Here is a 22,322-nt window from a genome sequence, read left to right as displayed (position 1 = left end):
GACCACCTCTGTGAACCCTGCATTCTGCACTTCCCAAGGCTTCCAGGACCTCACATCCCAGCTGGTCTTGCACCAAGGATGCCCGTTGCCAGAAAAGAGTGGAGGAAGAACGGACTCCTGTCTCAGGAAGGTAACTCTGTAGAAGAGATTAGCCTATGAGCTACTGAACAAATAGAGCCTCTAGACACCAGAACAGAGTCCGAGTAAATTCTAGAAGGAGAATATGAAAGGATTAAGGGGGTGTTGTTCCCACCAGAGCAGAAGGCAGTATTTGTGCAGTGAACACCGAAACACTCAGGATGGATGATGGCATCAAAGATGAACTTCCTTTAGTATCGGCCAGGTTAAGCCTCCAGAAAGACTTAAGTTGTCAGATAATTTATATTAAAGAACCAAGACTAAGAACTGTTTTCTGTTGTTTCTTTTACTTTTTTTTTTTTTTTTAATCCAGGTGTTTGAGGGTCCACTATTAAAGGTTCCCATCTCCTGGTGCCTTGGCTGCACAGTCAGTTAAGCACCTGACTCTTGGTTTCGGCTCAGGTCATGATCTCAGGGTTGTGAGACTGGGCCCCATGTTGAGCTCTGCACTCAGTGTGGAGTCTGCTTGAGATTCTCCTCTTCCTAGCCCCCTCCCACTCCTACACACACTCTCGCTCTCTCTAAAAGTTAATAAATTTTATTTAAAAAAAAACAAATAGGTTCCCACTTCATAAACAACTTCAGTTATTTGCTGAAGCAAGTTCTATAAAGTAAAACGCATAGGTTTTTATAAGAAACACTTGTGAAGCACTATGCATATGCCAACCATCCTAACACAAGAACGTTAATTTCAGGGGCACCTGGGTGGTTCAGTCAGTTAAGCCTCTGCCTTCAGTTCAGGTCATGATCCTGGGGTCCTGGGATGGAGAGCCATACTGAACTCTCTACTCAGTGGACAGTCTGTTTCTCTCTTTCCGTCTGCTGCTCTCCCCTCTCCCCTATTGCTCATGTTCTCTCTCTCAAATAAATAAAATCTTAAAAAAAAAAAAAAAGAATGTTAATTTCTTAATCCAATAGCTTTATGAATAAAAAGTTTCCCTGAACAACAATGCTTACATTTATTAATTGATCTTCCTTCATTACGGATATCAGAATTCTGCACTTATGTTTTATTTTTTAAAATCCCTGTGACTGGGTGCCTGGGTGGCTCAGTGGGTTAAGCCTCTGCCTTTGGCTCAGGTCATGATCAGGGTCCTGGGATCAAGCCCTGCATCGGGCTCTCTGCTCAGCAGAGAGCCTCCTTCCCCCTCTCTCTCTGCCTGCCTCTCTGCCTACCTGTGATCTCTCTCTCCGTCAAATAAATAAGTAAAATCTTTAAAAAAAAAATAAAATCACTGTGACTATAACTTAATAATGATATCAATCCACATGATGAAGTGCATTTTCCATTTCAAGTAGTAAAGTAATACTAAGAAGAACAGTGCAACAGGAACAAAGTCCGTACTTCAGTGTTTTGGTAGAATGATACTCCAGAGCTTGGGTTCCTGCTTATTAATAATAAACCGATCGCAACATTGTGATCCACACATTCGCTCAACAAATACCAACTGCCCATTGACTGCAAGGCACTATTCATGTGGGTACCAAAGAAACGCAGGACTTCCCCTCCGATCCTCGAGAGACACGCATTCTGAAAGTGGACATAAATCGCATAGCCAAATAAGACAAGGCAGCACTGGCCTCGTGCTGAGTGGTATTGCTAGTAGGTTGCGTTGTGGTGCTCACTTCCGGTGAAACAAAGACCCAGATGCCAGAAAGTGTAAGAAATCTTTGCAGCACAGTGAGCGTAGGTAAGCAGGAAGATTGAAATCTCTTGCTATACCTCATTCTAATTTTATAAAGCTCTCCCCAGAGCCAACCATGTCTTCCTGTTATTTAATTCGAATTTACTTCCCTCTAATTTAAGCCCATTTCCTCTGAGCAAAAAAAGGATTAATCAGTGTCCTCTCTGTATTAACCCCTTTGCTGGGAATAGTTTTCAGTCCTTACTATATACATTGATGAGACTACCAAATAGCATTCCTTTACTTTTTCTGCCTACAGTTTAAACATCCATGTCTTAGAAATATACCCCATCGCACGCATATTTGAGAGCATCTGAACAGTGAAGAACTACCCACAGATAACTCGGTTTCATTCTAAAAATTTCCCGTTGGGCCTTTTGCGGATTTGGCTTTTGCCCTGCAACTGAAACCTCCAAACTGATGTTGATTTTCGGAACAAGAACCTTTTTAGGCCCATGTGGGTGGTCCTTGGCACAGATACCAAAGTTAAAAACCTAATCATAAATGTTTTCTCCTCACCGAGGCAAGTGAGCACTGTTATTAATTGCTTTCCATGGTTCTGCTTTTTTAAAAAAAGCCTTTGCTGATCATTTGCATTAATATTATGCTAATAAAAGTAAGGGAATGCTAACTAATTCAGTCTCTTTAGTAATAACTAAAGATCAGAGAGAGAAAGATAATTTGCATATTTTCATGATTGGAGCGAATTGGCATTTAAATACTCATAACCATTTTTGAAGAGAAATAATAATACACGTAGGGCCAGCCTGAGCAGGAATAATTTCTCCAGTGGAACCATCGAAAACCCAAGTATTTCAGGATACATTCTGCTTGACTATCAGATGACAAGGATGAGCCTTCAAACACAGGGCAACCATCTGCGTCATAAATACATTTCAGTTCCTCTCTGCAGAAGGAATTCATTTACTGTTGAAGGCCATTCACTTCCACTTCTGACTGCTTATTCCTCAAAAAGCTCCCAAGTATCTTGAGAACAATGATTCAAAGAAGATCTTTCCATCTGCACTGCATTAGGCTGCAAGACAGCCCCTACGGCAGAAACAGCTTTTGCATAATTCATTGTGCCATTTTAAACCCTAATCAGGGACTTGCAATAAGCTATGGAGAGAGGAGAAAAGACAAACACATTCACTGGCTACTTCCTAAGCATTTGCCCAGTCCTCACTTCGGGATACCGCTCTGTGACTCAGGGTGTGCGCGAGTGTGTGTGTGTGTACTTCACCTTACGCCCAGTAGGTTCTCACTCCCTCCTGAAGAGCTGTCATCACTCCTAGGTCATATTAATGTCCCAAGAAAGAATATTTCTTAGGTTATTATCACAGGACAGTTTACGAAAGAAGATTCTACCAGCAGACAGAAGTTGGCCTCTCTCCAGCTCGGCTGTTCTTTGTGTGAGCCTGACAGATAACTCACTCTACAACGTGAAGAATAATATCTCACATCTCTTCCAATTTTAAAAATTAGATAACTCTAATCTGATTTTCCACATGTAAAGCCTTAATTGAACCTGCCACTTTGCCTTAGTGTTTCATTTTCCAAACCAGGGCAAAATGAGGTGGTGGGGAAGGGCCTCTCTGGGTCCCCCACTTACCCATCAGCCACAGAGGCGTCTCTTTGATTTGAGATCCATTTAAGAATGCACTAGAAAAATTATTTTATGACTACAGAAAATTAGAAAAACAACTGCCTTAGGCATCTCAAGTCTTAAAAACACTTTTATAGAATCCTTAAGCTTTAAACACTGAAAAATTAATTAGGCAGAAGTTTTTAATGATGGTATGCAACGTACGTGATTTTGATCCAGCACAAGTAGTGAGAAACTATGTAGGCAGTAGAGGTGAGGACATGGATTGCAAGTTTTATAATAAAATTTATCACTTCCCATTTATTACTCCACAGACAATGGTAAAAAAAAAAAAAAAAAAAAAAACATTGAGTTTTCATGGATAGGTGACACTAATATACAGATGAAATATGGTAAAGTCCCTGAGATTTAGTTTGGCAGTTCAGTAAAGAATCAAGAGAACACTCTCAAAAGACATTACAACTTAAAAACTGAGTTCAGTAGAAGTATATTTAAATGAATTTTTTTTTTTAACATAAGCTCTGTGCCCAACATGGGGCTTGAACTCACAACCCCCAAGATCAAGCATCATATGTCCTACCAGCTGAGCCAGAAAGGTAACCATGATTTTATTTTTAACTAAATAACTCAAAATGATTGAAATTTTGATCCTAAACTTTAAATACTTGACTGAATCTTAGGAAGCACACTTGGAGGGTGGTAGGAAACCTTCTCATATTATTTTAAATGTTACAAATTCTTATACAAGCATTGCTACCCAGCTAAAATAAAGGCAAGCCTCAAAATTAATTTAAAAATTTTCTAGTGGCCACATTAAAAAAAGAAAAGAGAGGGGCAGCTGGGTGGCTCAGTTGGTTAGGCATCTGACTCAATTTCAGCTCAGGTCATGATCTCAGGGTCATGGGAGAGAGCCCCACAACAGGCTCTGTGCTCAGAGAGGACTCTGCTTGTCCCTCTCCTTCTGCCCCTCCCCCTGCCTACTCACTCTCTCCCTCACTCTCTCTAAAATAAATAAAATCTTAAAAAAAAAAAAAAAAGTAAAAAGAATCAGGCAAGTGTAATAGTATACTTAATTTAACAAAATATACCCTAAATATTATCACTACAACATGATCATAATCAATATTAAAATTATTAATGAGATCTTTTATTCTTTTTTCATTCCAAGTTTTCTTTTTTTTTTTAAAGATTTTTATTTATTTATTTGACAGAGAGAGATCACAAGTAGGCAGAGAGGCAGGCAGAGAGTGAGAGAGGGAAGCAGGCTACCCGCTGAGCAGAGAGCCCGATGCGGGACTCGATCCCAGGACCCTGAGATCATGACCTGAGCTGAAGGCAGCGGCTTAACCCACTGAGCCACCCAGGTGCCCCTCATTCCAAGTTTTCAAAATCCTGTAACTTCCATTTGCATTCAATTTGATCTAGCCATATTTCAAGAGCTCAACAGTCACAGGTGGCTGGTGGCGGGCTTCTTGACATCGAGGATGCAGAACGAATGAGACAGCAGGTAGGTTCTCTTTGTATAGCCCAATATAGACAAATGATGTAATTCCCCCTCTTTCCCACATGCAAAAGTCAATGACTGCTTGTCTATAGAACATTCATTTTTTCATGGACTCAGAGAATATTTAGTGAAAAACTACTTTACTCCACACTATGCTAAGATATTAGAGTTCAGACACAGTATCTCAGACACAGTAGATCTAGAATTTAGTAGGCAACAAAAACCTGAGCAATGGGATCTCCAGAAACAATTGCAAGTGAGAACTGCTACGGAAACACAGATTGCCAAAGTCTTAAGCCCTAGGTTGGTGACTTGGTAAATGCTTCACGCCAGAGTGATGGGAGCTGGATCCTGAAGACTAAATGGAACTTTGCTAGGGAGAGCAGGACAAGAAAGACATTCGAGGCAGTGGTAACCACATCAGCAAAGCAAACGAAGACTATCCAGTGAGGCTGGGAAACTGAACAGACCGATTCAGACAGACTCACTGACATGCAGGGAGTTGCAACTCGTTGGAAGGGTTGGGGCATGTGTTAGGCACTGGGGGGCAAAAAGGCTACAGCCAAATTGTGTTGGACATTGCCTGTCCTCTAGAGACACATGAAATGCAATGGTAGAAGGTTTTTAAACAAGCAAATGTACCTACCAAATTAATGCTTAGAAAACTAAAAAAAAAAAAAAAAAGAAGTAAAATACAGAGGCACCTGTGTGGCTCAGTGGGTTAAAGCCTCTGCCTTCGGCTCAGGTCATGATCCCAGGGTCCTGGGATCGAGCCCCGCATCGGGCTCTCTGCTCAGCAGGGAGCCTGCTTCCTCCTCTCTCTCTGCCTGCCTACCTGTGATCTCTGTCTGTCAAATGCATGGATAAAATCTTTTAAAAAAAAAGAAGTAAAATACACAGAGACAGCCTGATGTTACAATGCTCTGGAGTCCAGGGGTCCCTGGGAGATGGTAAGGATTTGATTCTAGCGGTATGGGTAGAAAGAGAAGTGAAAGGACAAAGTTGAGAAGTTTCTTCCAAGGAGACTCAAAGTTAACATAAGTGGATGAAGGAAACAGAAGACATCAGGATGATCATATAGTCTGTTCTCTGACACGCAGGGGACAGCTGTCACTCACTGGGAGAGGGATGACAGAGCAAAGGGCAGGCTGGGCAGAACAAGTGTTCAGTTTGGATGTGCCGGATTTGAAATGTAAGAGACGCTTCGCCGGCTTCAGGATTTGTATGGCTCACACCCATGTTCTAGGAGTTTCACTTGCCTTTACAGTCTTACTCACTGGTCCTTTGGTACAAAGCATGTTCCCAGATCCAGCAGCATTGGCAGTAAGCTTGTCAGGAAGGCAGAATCTCAGACCCCACTCCAGACCTGCTGAACCCAATCTGCATTTTACCAAAACTGCCAGGCAATTTCCATGCATATCAAGTTAGAGAAAAACTGCTGGAATATCTTGAAAAACTGAGATCAGGAGCTCATGAAAGAGGGACTGACCACTGACCAAAGGGAGGATCGTTTTAGAAGTCAGCAGCACATACCTGAGTTGAACCACGGGGGTGAAAGGGAGTGTACAGAAAACAGAGAACTTTAAATAGGACAGAAGCTGTGTGCTGAGGAGGAGGCCACATGTTTGGAATGAAAACAATCAACATAAAGGAAAACAATGGTCCATTTAATAAAAACTGAACCTTCACGAGGAAGAGGAAGAAGAGAAAAAGGAAACAAAACCATTAAAAATAATGAAAGAACCACAATGGTGAATCCCCATTAAAGCTATGAAGAACTTCTATTTATGATTAAGAAGAAATCGTATTAATGTTCCTTAATATTCAAAAATACTGAACAAATTTGTTGAAAAACAAATCTGATGTGAGTGGAGGCAGAATTCAATGGAAATGTTGGGGTCACCTTTTGCTGGGACAGAGGTGACCCGAGAGAGTGACAGAATCAGGAGGCCGGGATTCCGGGCAAGGTTCAGATGATCCCACCGCACCAGGCAAACATCTCACCCCCAAACTCTGCCCTGCCCCACCCCCTCTCCCGACCCCACCCCCCCAACATGCCTGTCTCCTCAGCCTGATAATGAGGGGGACTGAGAACAAGCCCTTCTCCTCTAAAGAGATTTCCGGCTGCGACTGCCTATTACTTAAACTGGTAGGAAGGTGAGACTTATTTATGTCCTCCAAACACTCCCTAACAAGAGCATGAAGAATATTCCATTCCTCACCCTCAGCCCGTCCCAACTACCTCATCCCACCATCTCACCCAGCGAACAACTTTCCTGAAGTTTTGTCCAGACTCTAGCAGCTGTGCAGAGCTGATTTCAAGTCCACCCAGCGCTCTTCTGTGTCTTGTTTCCCAGGTGACACTGACGTCGCTGCCTGGTGTTGCCACAGACACACACCCAGAATGCTAAGGCCTTGCAACCAAGAGCCCCTCCCAAGACCCGTGCCAGCCACTGCTCCTCTCAATGCCTCGCTATGGCCAAATGATTAAAAACCACCGTGTGCAATTACCATCCCATGTATATCAAGCCTTAACTTTTTTTATATATATATACATATAGATAATTATTATATACAATATATATTTTATATATTTATAATTTATTATATTATAGAATATATAATAATTATATATTTCTATATTACATCTAGAAACATATAAATAAATATATATATATATTAATAAGTAAATATTTTAATTTGGTTTTCCTGCAGGTCACAGAAGCAAAGCTAGGAACAGCAAGCTGTGCTTTTATGTGGGAGCCAGTGCCCATGAATACAAATACGGCAGAAGATGAAAGTGCAGCAGACGCAGACAGGCTGCTCTTCCAAGCAGCAACAGCAGCCCCCGCCTGAAGGGCCCAAGAGGGCACGACGCCTGCTCCTGGGCAACTTGGAACAAACACTCACTGTAAACCCGACCTCTCCTTCTGAAGTGGGCGCAATTTGTCTTCTCATCCTCTTGCCTTCAATTAGGCCCCAGTATGGATCTGAAGACATGTTTTGTTCCTTCAGTGCAAATACCCTTCCCATGAGAACCAGAAAAGCCACCGCAGCATCTCGTCCTGTAGGAAGCTCTGCTCCCGCAGCCCGGGGGGCCTCAGCGGGTCTCCTTCGGCTAACACCCAATCCACACAGAAAGCCTTGGGTTTCACAGCACAGGGGTTCACGGGCACACCCGCCCAGCCACAGGTCCCAAAACGCAGCTGGTCTGGTTAATGTCAGGGCACCCACACCCGACACCCACACTGAAACAAGACTCATATGTCTCTTCCTCCAGCCTTCATCCATCCGCGTTCTTCCAATCCCAAGGGGCACGAGAAGCACTTTTAACCGCCAACTTTGAATTCCAACACATCTCGGCTCCTACAGAGACATTTAAAGGGTCCAAATCTGCCGGGAAAGAGGGGATAATTCTCACGCTGTATTTCAAATGTAATATTAAACATTCTCTACCCGTCCTGCACAGTCGCTCCATGAGAAGAATAAAAAAGGAGTGTTTGATAATTTGCCAGGAGCAATGATCTCAACAGTAAGACTATGAGGTGGTCACTAGTATCCTCATCCCCATCTCAGGGTTAGAGAAACTGGAGCTTAGTGAAATCAGTCAACTTGACCACGAAAGCCAGGCTACAACCCCCGTAGGGCCCCTAGGACCCACCCGCGCTCTTAGGCTCTAAGTCTCTACATGATTAAAGCCTCTCAAACCTGTCCTCAAAAAGGGCAATTCAAATTGTAGTGGAATTTGGAGCAGGAATGACCCTAGCAATCACTAGGTCAAATCATTCTCAAATCTATCAAGCCTCGGGGTCAGCACAGGAGAGGAACAGCAGCAATCCCCTATAATTATCAATGTCCTTACACACCTACACAATATAAGAATGACCCATTCCCTGTCTAACATGGGATTTTCTTTTTTAATATTTCTAAACATTTTATTTATTTATTTGAGAGAGAGAATAAGCAGAGGGGAGAGGGAAAAGCAGGCTCCTTGCTCAGCAGGGAGCCTGTTGCAGGACTCCATGCCAGGGTCCCGGGATCCTGACCTGAGCGGAAGGCAGACGCTTAACTCACTGAGCCACCCAACCACCCCAACAGAGGCTCTGTTAAGAGACAAAGACAAAGAATTGAGTTCACATCCTTTGCTTCCAGGCCTCATAGGTCCAGCCCTTAAGGATTCAAACATGAATATGGCAGAGCAGGAAAACTGGGTGATGTGTCCAGTGGCATACGCATGGTTAATAGCAGTGCCAAGTCTCTAAGAAGGTTTCTTGATTCTCAGTCAGTAAGTAAATAGCATAACCAAGTACCTTCCATTAGGACAGATGGTATTATGACAGAGAAAACACATTACTCTTCAACTTTATCACTAGGGCAATAAAGATGGGCAATAAATACTCTTTTATTGATACTTATTTTCCCTCTGTGAACTTTGACAGCCCAACCCACTGATCCTTTGGCTGGTCTAAAGACCAACTAACTACAGTAATAGTACTTCACATATAATCTCCAACATCTTCCCACTTACTGAAACATACTCGTCTGAAAAGGAAAAAAAAGCTGTTCACACTAAAACTAAAACTTCAGCAGTCCCCACACTGGGAGCCCACAGGCTAGACCTGGCTGGTGGAGGTATTTTGTTTGGTCAGCAAGGTGTTTCCAACATTGTTAGATTCATTTACCACATCTTTCTCTTGTAGCGTTTTCTCTGGGTAGGCAGCAGGTGCTGTGAGGCTGGCCCCTTTGATCAAGGGATATGCTTCCAGCTTAACAGAGTTCCCACTAGTGCTACCAGGAGGTTATGCTATCTGCCGGTCCCTGTGGTTATCTGGTTCGCGGTCTCCATTTTACTGCATTAATATTAAGGCACTGAAATAACGGGACCCCATTATTTCAAAGCCATCATGGGTGACGGATACACGAATTCTGCATCAAAATGGGGCTCATTCTATCAAGAAGAAAGGGACCGCAGCAGGGTGAGGGGGAAGATGAACTGGAGACTGGGTATTGTGATTCTGGTCCTTCCTCCATGAGTACAGTACAATATCGCTCTGATCAATGCACCCAACCTCGACGGATCATGGTTATTTCCTCATTTGTAAAATCGGAAAGTTGGAATGGCTACTTAAGATTTCCACACCCCTCTAAAAACATCCTGTGAGAGGTCTCTGATTCTGAGCGTGTACAAATAAATGAATTTTTCCCAGAAGGAGGGGTATTAATAAAAGGGGCACCATGAAAGATTGTAGGAGCCCCATAAACTGGAGTTTGATATGTTATATCATTTTCCATGTGATCTTAGGCAAAATTATCTAAAACTCTGAGAGCCAAAGCTTCCTCCCCTTCATTCATCTACTCAAAGTGATTTATTGAGCATCAGCTACATATTAGGTACCTTCTAAATGCTGGGAATTCCATGGTGAACAAAATCAAGTCTCCATTCTCACAAAGCTTACATTCTGGTGTTAAGGAGACAGAAAAGAAACAAAAATATTTATAACCTATCAGCAATGGATTGGGTGGGGAGGGGAATGCCATGCAAATAAATTAAGTGGGTTAAGAGGGTGGGGGAGGGGAGGGTGCATGTTAGAGATGGGAAGAGAAGACTTCTCTGATGAGACACATGACCAGAGACTTGAATGGAGTTGGGGTAGGGGATAATTAGCCATATAGATATTTGGGGATAGATTATTCCAGATAAAACACACAGGGGTTACTAAAATGTAATGATGTGACAAGCAGAACTCTTAACAGCGCAGTGATAAGCTCCTTTCTTCTCCATCTCTTCCCCTTCTAAAGGGGCATAGTCTTCAGGACCTGCTGCCACCCTTTGTATTAGCACCAAACATATGAAAGCAAAGCAGGTCAAGGACGAGAAAGCCTCCCCTCTAATTCCATGTTTAACCACTGACAACCTATGCCTGTTAAAGCCTGTGTTTTGACAGCCAAGTCAGAAAGCCAAATCGTTCAACTGCGTTTGCAGAAAATCCTTTCATAATAAAGTATATCCCCAAATACATACAGGTAGTAAATATTTAAGATCTGCTCTCCTTAAAGGACGGGTGGCAGAGTATAGAGGTTAAGTGCACAGTCTCCTTATCAGAAAAGCTTGGATCACATCCCAGCTCCCTGTTTGCTACCTGTATGACCTTGCTCAAGTTACTCAGCCTCCCTAAATCTCAATTTTTTTCACTGTAAATTGGGGCCCCACATCACTACGTCCTTTCAAAGTCAGAGTGAGACTTGAATGAGCTTATGTCCACAAAACACAAGAAACTTTCTCGGCTTAAAGAATAGGGCTCAATAATGTGTATCTATTTCTAACAGAGTTTTTGATTATAAGCTACCGATGTCAGCTCTGATTAAGTCCAAGATAATTTTATGAAAAACCTACTGGGAGGTCCCTAGAACATCCTGCAGCCAGGAATCATACCCCCAAATCAGGTCACGGACTGGTCCAAGGACACAGTGGAGGATTAGGTGACGCAGCTCACACTGCCAATACCCACTAGACCCTGTCCCACATTTCAGTGAAAAGAGAGCCCTGCCTCCCACCTGGCAGAGCTCAGAAAGGAATTCCCTAAATCAGAATGGATGCTCCCACGTTGAGCGGCCAAAAGAATGGCAGGTGTTCAAGTATACCACTATCACATTCTCACTGAACCCCTTTGGAGCACCCACTAGTTTGTTCACACCGCTTCGTCACCAAGGAAGCCTCCAGCACCCCCATCCTAGAGGCTCGCTGCCCTGGGAAGCCTTCCAACCCGACTTTGGTACCTGCTTCCTCTCTTCCCCAGCTAATTCTCTTACAAGGTACCTCATTATAAACTGATTTACACCTGGACTATAAATACTCATCTACAAACAGACACAAATCCTTTTGGGAGGACACGGGGTAGAGATTAAAAACAAATGCACATGCAGTCATAAATAACACTAGCTGGTGCACTAGTCATTTTGTGTGTGTGTGTGTGTGTATCTCAATGCACAAAAGAGGTTATAACTCCTTGTTGACAGGAAACACCATCCTTTCCTCCTGTACCTGTTGGAAGTCTTATTTCCTGTTCTTTGCCATGCTGAATATTTCCTCCCTTAAGTCTGAGAGGAAGAACAGTCTTTATTCTGAGGGTCAAAAACCTAATTTACACACAAATATTCTTTTGTAAGAAACATAGATTCGAGGGACTCGTGGGTGGCTCAGTGGGTTAAGCCTCTGCCTTCAGTTCAGGTCATGATCCCGGGTCCTGGGATCCAGTCCTACAAAAGGCTCCCTGCTCATCAGGGAGCCTGCTTCTCCCTCTCCCTCGCACTCCTCGTCCTTGTGCTTGTGAACTCCCTGCCCCCCAACAAATAAATAAAATCTTTAAAAAGAAAAAAGAGAAATAGACTCAAACTCCCATACAAAATGGAGAAATTAATCAGTGTCAATAAATTTCAGAAAATAATGAAACACTCAAAAATTATAATACTCATTTTTAAAAAATCATTTTTACTCCTTAGTTTCAGATTTTAAAAAAACACTATCTCCCACTCTGAAAAGTGGGAATCCCACACTGCCCCAATTTTACCAAGGGGGAAAAAAAAAAAAAGCTTTTCCCCCTCATAGAATAACATCCCCATCTTGTGGGCACTATTGTTTAATGTTTTCAAAAGTCATGGTGACATCTTTAGAGCTATGATGTCTCTATAGTTTTCAGGGGTAAATAAAATTAACTACAACCCCTATTTGGTCTATAAACCAGATGTTCCCTAAGACTTTAATAAATGCTTTCTGTACAGAGCACTTATAAATTTAAAATAACTAAAAACCTGCAATACCGAGTCAGGCATCAACCAGGTCTACAGAAAAAGAAATATATATTTAGATCCACAGACACCTAAGAAAGAAGTCTTCCTGTGAAAGGGGTCTCTTCTTCCAGTAAGTCACAAACACATTCAGGAAACCTCTCTTGAGATCCAGAGTGGTTTGCACAGTATTGGCTACTATCATCAGGTCAGGGTCTGCCAAGCAGAAGGCAATATATATGTGAAGGGCAAAGAGAGACTGACAAGAACCCAGTGGTTCCCAGCAGGCTGCTGGCCAAGGACTAGAGACTGATCATGTCTGCCCAGGCTCCTAGCCAAGAGGAGGAAGGTCACCAGGCATCCTGAAATATGTGTGTGCAAAAGAGGCAAAAAACAAGAAGGGAGAGGCAGGTAGAGAGACAACGGAACACCGGAAAAGCAAGAGGAGGAAGTATCATTGGTATGCTTTCTTCCAGGGGAAAAAAGGACATGCACATCTGTTAAAAAAGAAGTGCACACAGAGAATGAGAAAAGAGGCGAAGAACAGTTCCCATCTCTCTTCTCTTGCTGGCTTTCACATCCACCCCTGGGAATTTGAGCACAGGGGCAACATGCAGACACCACAGACATTTGAAGTCCCCTAGTCACTACCTACCATCCTTTTGGAATTATCATACAACAAGTTTATTTGGTGTTGTTACATTCATTTTTCCTCATTCAAGTAGTCCTTTTCTAGAGCTAGAGGGAATTGTGCTTTTCAGGCCAAGACATGATTGCAACACACTGCTTTTCACCATCATGTATTTGAGAACAACCTTTTTGTTATTGAACAAAGTCATCACTGCAGGATAGAGCAGGTGGGCACTTTCAATGTAGCAGCCTCAACCATTCAACCTCAAACCGTCGGTTTATCCAAATATTCACCCCAAACTACGGAAAAACATTTTACAGATTCAAACTGTCGGTTTATCCAAATATTCACCCCGAACTACGGAAAAACATTTTACAGATTCAAACTGTCGGTTTATCCAAATATTCACCCCAAACTACGGAAAAACATTTTACAGATTCAACAGGTTTTGTCATCTCCAAATTCTCTTCTAACGCTCTTTGGAAACCCTAAGAACAGTCAGTACAGGAGCAATCTGGCTTTTATTCAGTCTCCAGACCCTGGTCTCCAGACCCTTTGGTCTGCCATTCAGGAGTTGGAAGCTGAGACCCTGCGAGCTCTGCTCCAGCTTCTCTCCCCACTCTGGACTCAACCTACATCTTCCTTCAAAGACCTTACTCTGTTGAACAGCACTTGCCAAGCCCATCTGACTCAGGCACCTTTCCTTTCCCAAGTGCCTTGTCTGCACACTCCTCATCCTATCTCACACTCCCTACATTCCGTGACATCCACCACGAATACATGATACAATCCCAGCTTCTGATAGGAGTCCTGTCCTGAGACAGTCCAGTGCTATGGGGACAAGTGCAGCCTTGAATCCAACAACCCTATCACTTGCTGCATAGAGAGCCTTGGGCAAACTGTCTAACCTCTTGGAACATCCCTTCCCTTACCTATAAAATTAAGCACAAATATCTACCTTGCATGGCTTATGAGGACTGGAAATAATATACGCAAAGGGCCAAATATTACACAATAGAGACCCAAGGGGCGTCTGGATGGTACAGTCGGTTAAGCATCCGACTCCAGGTTTCGGCTCAGGTCATGTATCTCACGGTCGTGAGATGAAGCCCACACTGGGCTCTGCGCTTGAGATTCTGTCTCTCTCTCCTTCAGCCCTTCCCAGTTGTGCTTGCTCTCTTTATTAAATAAATTAATTAAATCAATCAATCAATCAATCAATCAGTCCTTGGGGTAAACAAAAAGATACTCATTCAACCAAGATCATGATTCAAAAAGGAAACAACACTGAGGACCTCAAGTGCAGAGAAATACAGCCATCACAAGAGGGGCTGTGGTAACAGCTCTCAGTCCTTAGAGAGCAGGGGCAGTGCTCTTCTCTCCCTCCGTGAACTTAGGGTACCATCCACTGTGCTTCACATTTTTTAAAAAATTTATTTATTTGACAGGGAGAGAAAGAACACAAGCAGGGGGAGCAGGAGAGGGAGAAGCAGGCTCCCAGCTGAGCAGAGAGCTGGATGCGGGGCTCCATACCAGGACCTTGGAAAATGACCGGAGCCTAAACGAAGAGGCAGATGCTTAACTGCCTGAGCCATCCAGATGCCCCCACTGTGCTTCACATTTAATGACACTTTTTAAAAAACAACAGAAAAATATGACTAGAATAACATGCACCAAAACATTAACATAATTATCCTCAGGCGCTGGCGTTAGAGGCAATTTATTTACTCATTTTTTTAAATTTGTGCTTTCCTCTATTAACTCAATTTTCTAGAGTGAGCAATATTACAAAAGCCATGCTTAGTGTATTCAGTATCTCACCATAAATTTGGAGCCCCAACCCCCTTACACATCGCATACAGAAGTTGTTATCAATTGTTTCCATTTTCACTCGATTTTAAATCTATCTATTCTTTCAAACTCCATCTAATTTTTCTCCTCAAGCACCTACATTAAACAACTGGACTCAAATAGTTGTTATTAAATTTGACTCCAGGAGGGCCTGGGTGGCTCAGTCAGTTAAGTGTCTGCCTTCAGCTCAGGTCATGATCTTGGGGTCCTGGCATCCAGCCCCCTCATGGGGCTACCTGCTCAGTGGGGAGCCTGCTTCCTCCTCTCCCTCTGCCCCTTTCCTGCTCATTCTCTTTATCTCTTTCAAAGAAATAAAATCTTTAAAAAATTTTGAGTCCAAAATATCCCCTCAGAATTTCACTTGTGATCACAGCGACCATTGGGTATCAAGTTCAAACTTTCTCTAGTTTCAAACCAAGTTAAAAAAAAAAAAAGCCCATGGTCCCTGAATGGGTAAAAAATATGTGGTTTATATATACACAAAGAATAGAATACTACTTAGCCAAAAAAATAATGAAATCTTGCCATTTTTAACAACATGGATAGATCTAGAGAGTATAATGCTAAATGAAATAAGCCAGAGAAAGACAAATGCCATGATTTCACTCATATGTGAGATTAAAGAAACAAAACAGAAAAAAGAGACAACCCAAAAAGCAGACTCCTAACTACAGGGAACAAACGGATGGTTTTTCCCAGAGAAAAGGAGGGTGGGGGGCAGGTGGAGGCTGGGGGAAATGGGTGATGGAGATGAAGAAGGGCACTTGCTGTGATGAGCACTGGGTGTCTAGGGAAGTGCTGAGTCACTGTATTAGAAACCTGAACGCTTGTGCACTGTTGCTGGGAATGCAAATTGGTGCAGCCACTGTGAAACACTATACGGAGGTTCCTCAAAAATTTACAAATGGAGGGGCACCCGGGTGGTTCAGTGGGTTAAAGCCTCTGCCTTCAGCACAGGTCGTGATCTCAGGGTCCTGGGATCGAGTCCCACGTCGGGCTCTCTGCTCAGCGGGAAGCCTGCTTCCTCCTCTCTCTCTCTCTCTCTCTCTCTCTCTCTGCCTGCCTCTCTGCCTCCTTATGATCTCTCTCTGTCAAATAAATAAATAAAATCTTTTTTAAAATAAATAAATAAATAAATAAATAAAAATTTACAAATGGAACTACCTTATGATCTAGTGATCTCACTATTGGGTATCTTCCCAAAGAATAAGAAAACAGTAATCCCAAAGGATATGTGCATTGCTATGTTTATACAGTAGCCAAACTAGGGAAGCAGTCCCAATGTCCAATGAGAGACGGATGAATAAAGAAGCTGTTCTCTACATATACAAGGGAATATTATTCAGCCATAAAAAATAAAATCCTGCCATTGCAACAACATGGATATCTTGAGAAACTATAAATGCTAAGCAAAATAAGTCACTCAGAGAAAGACAAATACCATATGATGTCATTCATATGTGGAATTTAAAAAACAAGTGAACAAGGGGCGGGGGGGACATACCAAGAAACAAAAACAAAAACCCAGACTCTGAGTGACAAGGAACAAACTGAGAGGAGGTGGGTTGGGGGATGGGTAAACTATGTGACAGGGATGGAGAGTACACTTATCTTGATAAGCACTGAGTAATACATGGAATTCCTGAATCGCTACATTGTATACTTGAAAATAACATAATGTTGTATGTTACCAATACTGGAATTAAAATTAAAAATATAAATTAAAGGGCCAGCTGAGGGGCTCAGTAAGTTAAGTGTCCAACTGTTGATTTTGGCTCAGGTCATTATCTTGGGGTCATGGGATCAAGCCCCACATGGGGCTGGCTCTGTGCTCACAGCGGTCTGCTTGAGATTTTCTTTCCTCTCTCCTGCCCCTCCCCCTGTTCACTTTCTCTCTCTCTTAAATAAAATCCTTCAAAAAGATATAAATTTTAAAGAAAAGGAAATAAACCCAAGAAATCCCACACTGTATTTTAAAGGAGGTCTCATTATTTTGACATTTATATTTTTTCTTATGGCAGGTATCTATAGTCACTTGTAGTTTTACTATTTTATGTATTCTTTCATATATTATTCAAGTTTACAAGTGGAAGATAGAGAAATTCTCCTTTTCAAACTGAAGTGGCAATAGTGGGCCTATTGAAATAGAAAGGAAGATTGCATATCATGGGTAACTTCCTTCCTGCCTTCCAGTAGAGGACCTTCATGATAATGACTGATGGTACCATGTCATAATGTAAAAAAATAAACTTCCAAAAAAAAAGGGATACACACTGGAGGGTAGCTAAATTATTTGAAAAACTTCCTCCACCACGTACTTCATATTAAAAGGAGAATCATCCAGATGAAGCTAAAAAAATGAGTGTGAAGTCCTAACTCCTATATTTTAATGCCCTCCCCTCCCCCACTCCTCTGCTGTAGGCTGCCAAACCAATACACACTCCTCCCCCCTCACCCCATCTGCCTACAGCAGCAGGAAACACTCTCTCCCCAAGGACCCATCATGTGCTTCCCCTCCAGATAGATCTCAACCTCTTCAGGACTTCCTGGATTCACTTGGAGTGGCTGCTTTCCACTCAATTCCAATCCTGATGCTGTCACTTTTCAAGATTTCCCAGTACAGAAAACCTACCTCTTCAAATCATAACATTCACAGAGCCACAGTGTTTCAGAGATGGCAGAAGTTAGAAACCCTGAAACCTCTCTAGTTAAGTGGTTCTCAAACTTAACAGACTTGCTCTTAAGAGAATACATATTTTATCATCTCTGCCTTTACTGTACTAGAGAGAAATTTTGATCATAAAATTAATAAGATACATGTGTATGTGCATATGTCCTTTTATCATAATATTAAGGAAAAATAAATTTAAAACATGATGTATTTCAGTAAGTGGATGTCCAGATATTAAAAGACATACGGAAGTAGTCAACTGCTTAGATCTGCTTATAATGAGTGAGTTTAGATTGGGGGGAAAAAAACAAGATCAGAAAAATTTCCCCTTTAAGAAAAAAAAGGCAGAAAATAAGAGTTCAAAAGGATCAGTGGCACATGGAATTAAACACGTGAGTTAAGATAAGCATAAATGAGAGGGGCCCGGGTGGCTCAGTCAGTTAAGCATCTGAATCTTGATTTTGACTCAGGTCATGATCTCAGGGTTGTGAGACTGAGCCCCTCGTGGGGATCCTTACTCGGTGCAGAGCCTTCTTGACCCTCTCCCCCTTCTCTCTCTCTCTCTCAAATGGATAAATAAAATCTTAAAAAAAAAAAAAAGATAAGCAGAAATGAAACATTTTTACAGGACATTCTTCAGGAATGCCAACTGGGTCATTCTAAAGGCATGAAGGCCACCAGACCATTCTGTGTTCGGCAGGACTGTCCTGAAACCGCAGGATATCTACCACAAGGGCAGCCTGCCCTACAGACCATGAGATAGTAAAAACAGCCCCACCCACTTCCCAAATGCCCTTTAGAGGGCAATACTGCCCCCACTGAGAAGCACAGACACACTTCCACTCTCTTCACCCTCATTTGTCTAGGAGAACACAGAGGCCCTGTGAGGCTAAGTGATTACACTCACAGCAGGTGACTCACAATGACACAGCCGGTTTCAGAAACTAGTATCACACTCAAGGCATCCACACTTGTTCCCCTCCCCTCTTTCTCCTGCCGCTGGCTCAGATTTTTCACCCCTACACTCTGCCAGTCATCAGCCTGAGCATTTCAACAACTGTGTCACTCTGCCCCCACACCTCACACATCCCCGCCCACCCCCAAATTCTGTATGCTGACTTGTCCCCACTGTACATCGTGTCTCATTCCCGTGGTCACAGCCTAAGCTTTACTAACTCAGATCACAAAGATTTCTAATTCAGCGTTCCCCATCTTGAAGCAGAGCTAACCTCCTGGCAGTCTCTGGGACCTTCCAGCTCCCGGCCAGCTCATTAAGTCAGCTCCCCCACCTCCCTCTCAGCGCCCAGGAGAACCCATTCCATAGGGCTCCCTCTGCCCAGCCAGGCAGATGTACCTTCAGTCTTATTTTAATGCCCCACTTACCCTGTGGGCTTTTTCCTTTCCTTACTTCATAAAAATGGGAAGTATGTTAAAGTCCACACCTAAGCAGATCTGCGATCTTTCATATTCATCAACTTCAATATACCTCTATTCAAAGCAGGGTGTTCTTACTGACGGCTTGAAAATTTCTTTCAATGGCTGCCCCAAATCTGCTGTAATCCCTGATCTAATCCCACTACAGAGTCAATGCCTACTGTTTGCCCAGTAATCAGGCAATAAATTACGAGGATGCCCCCTGCCGATGTCTCTGTTCATGCCCTATATCCAAGAGAAATGCCCTCTTGAGGAAAAAGGAGTTTTAGATTTCCTTCAGAATCTGGTTCCTGTTAATATCCTCAAGGAAGCCTTCAAACTCTGGCCCATATTGATCTCGGAATTCTTCAATTACTGATAATGACAGATTATTTGCAGAGATGAATGCCATCTTTAGATGACCTAGTCAAATCACTGTATTGTTCAGATGAAGAAACTGGGATTCATGGAGGTTAGGAAACAGTCTCCTGTCCTAGAGCTGGTGGTTTTCAGACAGGCTGCAGCTCCATTCTGTCCCTTCCTGCCCACTTTCTTTCAAATACACCTATGAGTAACATTTACGCAACTTTCCCCATCTTTCCTCCACAACCCCCCCCAAAAAAATAAAAAAACTTTTTTTGTTTAAAAACATGCTTTTGGATAAATTTAAGATTTATTTTACTTTGCTTCATCCTGTCATTCATTCAGTACTTAAAATGGAAATGTGTTTATTTGTTACATATTTTCATACTACATGGAAATTACATGCAAATATCCAGTTCCTATTTTCCCTTGTTCATTTCATTTTGTTTTTTTGTTTGTTTGTTTTGTTAAGTCAAAACCACCTCCAGTTTGCTTTCAAGGATAATATAGCCATGCCAAGTGATCTTAAATGGAGCACCCAAATAAGTATCTCAAATAAAGCTTTTTTTTTTTTAAAGTTTTATAACATTTTGGTTTCCAACCAGGTTTATTTTACATTTGTTTTTCCTGTATTTTATAACTATATAGGAAGGATGAAGTACAGAAAATCATAATATTGAATCTGAAATCATTTCTTAAAGTTCTGCGGTGTGGTTTGCTTGCCTTAACCACTATTTAATTAGTCAGCAGTGATTCACACAGCTCAGGATAGCTGTCTCCTTGCAATTTCTCAGCCCTCAGTCATTTGGGTGATAAATGCCTTAAATGACTGAATTATTTCCATTCTTTCCAAAAACTTCTTTTCACCATTTGCTTTTTTAAAATTAATGTGCCATCCGTGGATTCGTCTTAATGGTATCTGAAGATAACCACAGCCAAAACCCAGAAGAACAACCCATTTCAGACATGCCAGTAAATATCACTCTCCTGAGTGTACTTCGTCAGCCTTAAAAATCTGATGTTTCGATCCTTTGAAGAACTTCTATCCTTCGAAGTTATTTTATGCTCTATTTTAAACACAATCAAAATGTGGAAAGAGAAAGTGATAGTCTCCCGAAGCCACTCAACTGAATGACAAAATAGGAAAAGGTTTCAAAGATACTGGCTCAAATTTCATTTTCTTAATCTCCAGACCCACAGAGTAATTCACATTCACTCCTCTCTTTGAAAGAGGTTTTTAGTCACTGATCTGTTTTTAGCTTCTTCTCAACCCTGCTTCAATCTTTTCATCTCTCCATCATTAAGGAAATGCACCTTATTGAAGTATTTTATAAACTGCCTAAAAATTTTCAATTACCTATTTTTATCTGCATTGAGACGTGTTCAACAAAATTCTCATTACAACCATCTGATATGGAAGCAAACTAGTGTCAGATGCTAACTAAGCAGGTGATACTCATGAAAATCTGTAAAACATGTCTCTGACACAAAACAGTGAGGCCACAAGCTGCCTGCCTAGCTCTATTATTACGTGTAATCTTGAATATGTCACTTACCTCTCTGACCTACTTCTTTCCTTATAAATCAAGGGGGTAGTGAATGTGAACATCAAATTTATTTAAGTTTCCAAACCCTACGGTGCTAGAAAATTACCAAACAAATCAACATTTTTCTGTTACATGCCTAAATGAAGAAAATGTATTTTTCTTAAATACACACACACACAGTTGGCCTCTCATGAGAGCTCAACTATGACTCTCTTTTTTATGTATAACATCAGCACATCCTTGCATATTAACTGTGGTCAATTGAATCTATAAATAATCCCTTTCATTTTCATAAGGTGTCACTTCTTTTTTTCATTTTTTAAATGTTGACAAAATTGCTAGTAAAAGAGCAAAATAGCCAAGAGGGAATAACAATCACAATGACGCCAGTAGTTTGCCCTTACTGAGCTCTGTCAGCTGAACTGGCTCAGCATTTGCATGGTGTTTTTGCATTTCCTTCTCACAACAACCTTACTCTTCTGATTTGCCAGTTGAGGAACAGAGGGACAAAGTGGTTAAGGAACTGGACAAGGTTATACCCTATGCAGAAGACCTGGATCTGGCCATGCATCTTCTGCTCACGCAGGCGGTGAACCCCTTCACCTTCCAACCTCGAAATTAAAGAGGCTGAGGGACAATACGAAGGTTAGTTCAGTCTGATACGGGCTACGGGTCCCCGGAACTCAACGTCCACATCTACAATGAGAATGGATGTTGGAGCAGCTTTAGCACTCCACTACCTGGTGGTGTAATCTGGACAACTCCATGTAAGTATTTACCACAGACATCCAAAAAGATTGGCATTTCTCTCAGGAGCTTCTCTCCCAGCATAGCTACCTGCTGCTCTTTTCCTTAATTTATACAAATGGATCTATAATCAAGGAAGCAGCCTTGGTTCCCAGACCTAAGAGATATGAGAAAGTATTTCCGAAGGAATGAGAAACAGAGACTTGTTTTTTCCATACCTCTTGTTTCTTTTATGATATGGTCATCAATCCCCTTCCCCATGTCCTGAGGACTACCTGTACTGCCAATCAATTGCTCTCAATGCCAGTCCAACTCCCACTCCAAGTTCAACCAACAGCTACCCACACCACCCTATGCCACTCCACTCTGCTTGTGCTTGCC

At 42.1% G+C, this 22,322-nt stretch overlaps 1 protein-coding gene across 7 annotated transcripts in view; it reads right to left on the bottom strand.

Annotated features, from left to right (window-relative positions):
• Window positions 1-22,322, bottom strand: part of ARHGAP18 (Rho GTPase activating protein 18) — a 200,847-nt gene that overhangs the window by 72,074 nt on the left and 106,451 nt on the right. Inside the window, exon 1 of one of the 7 annotated variants that reach the window (XM_032339553.1) lies at window positions 7,194-7,286. The exons of 5 other annotated variants lie outside the window; for them this stretch is intronic. The gene's annotated coding sequence lies outside the window, so the exon portion shown is untranslated. Of the gene's footprint in view, window positions 1-7,193; window positions 7,287-22,322 lie in introns of those variants that run through there. One more of the 7 variants, XM_032339554.1, reaches the window with a different exon arrangement.

This window comes from Mustela erminea, chromosome 4 (assembly GCF_009829155.1).
Source record: "Mustela erminea isolate mMusErm1 chromosome 4, mMusErm1.Pri, whole genome shotgun sequence".
In the NCBI taxonomy this organism is placed as follows: domain Eukaryota; kingdom Metazoa; phylum Chordata; class Mammalia; order Carnivora; family Mustelidae; genus Mustela; species Mustela erminea.
This window is presented reverse-complemented; position numbering and strand designations above follow the sequence as displayed.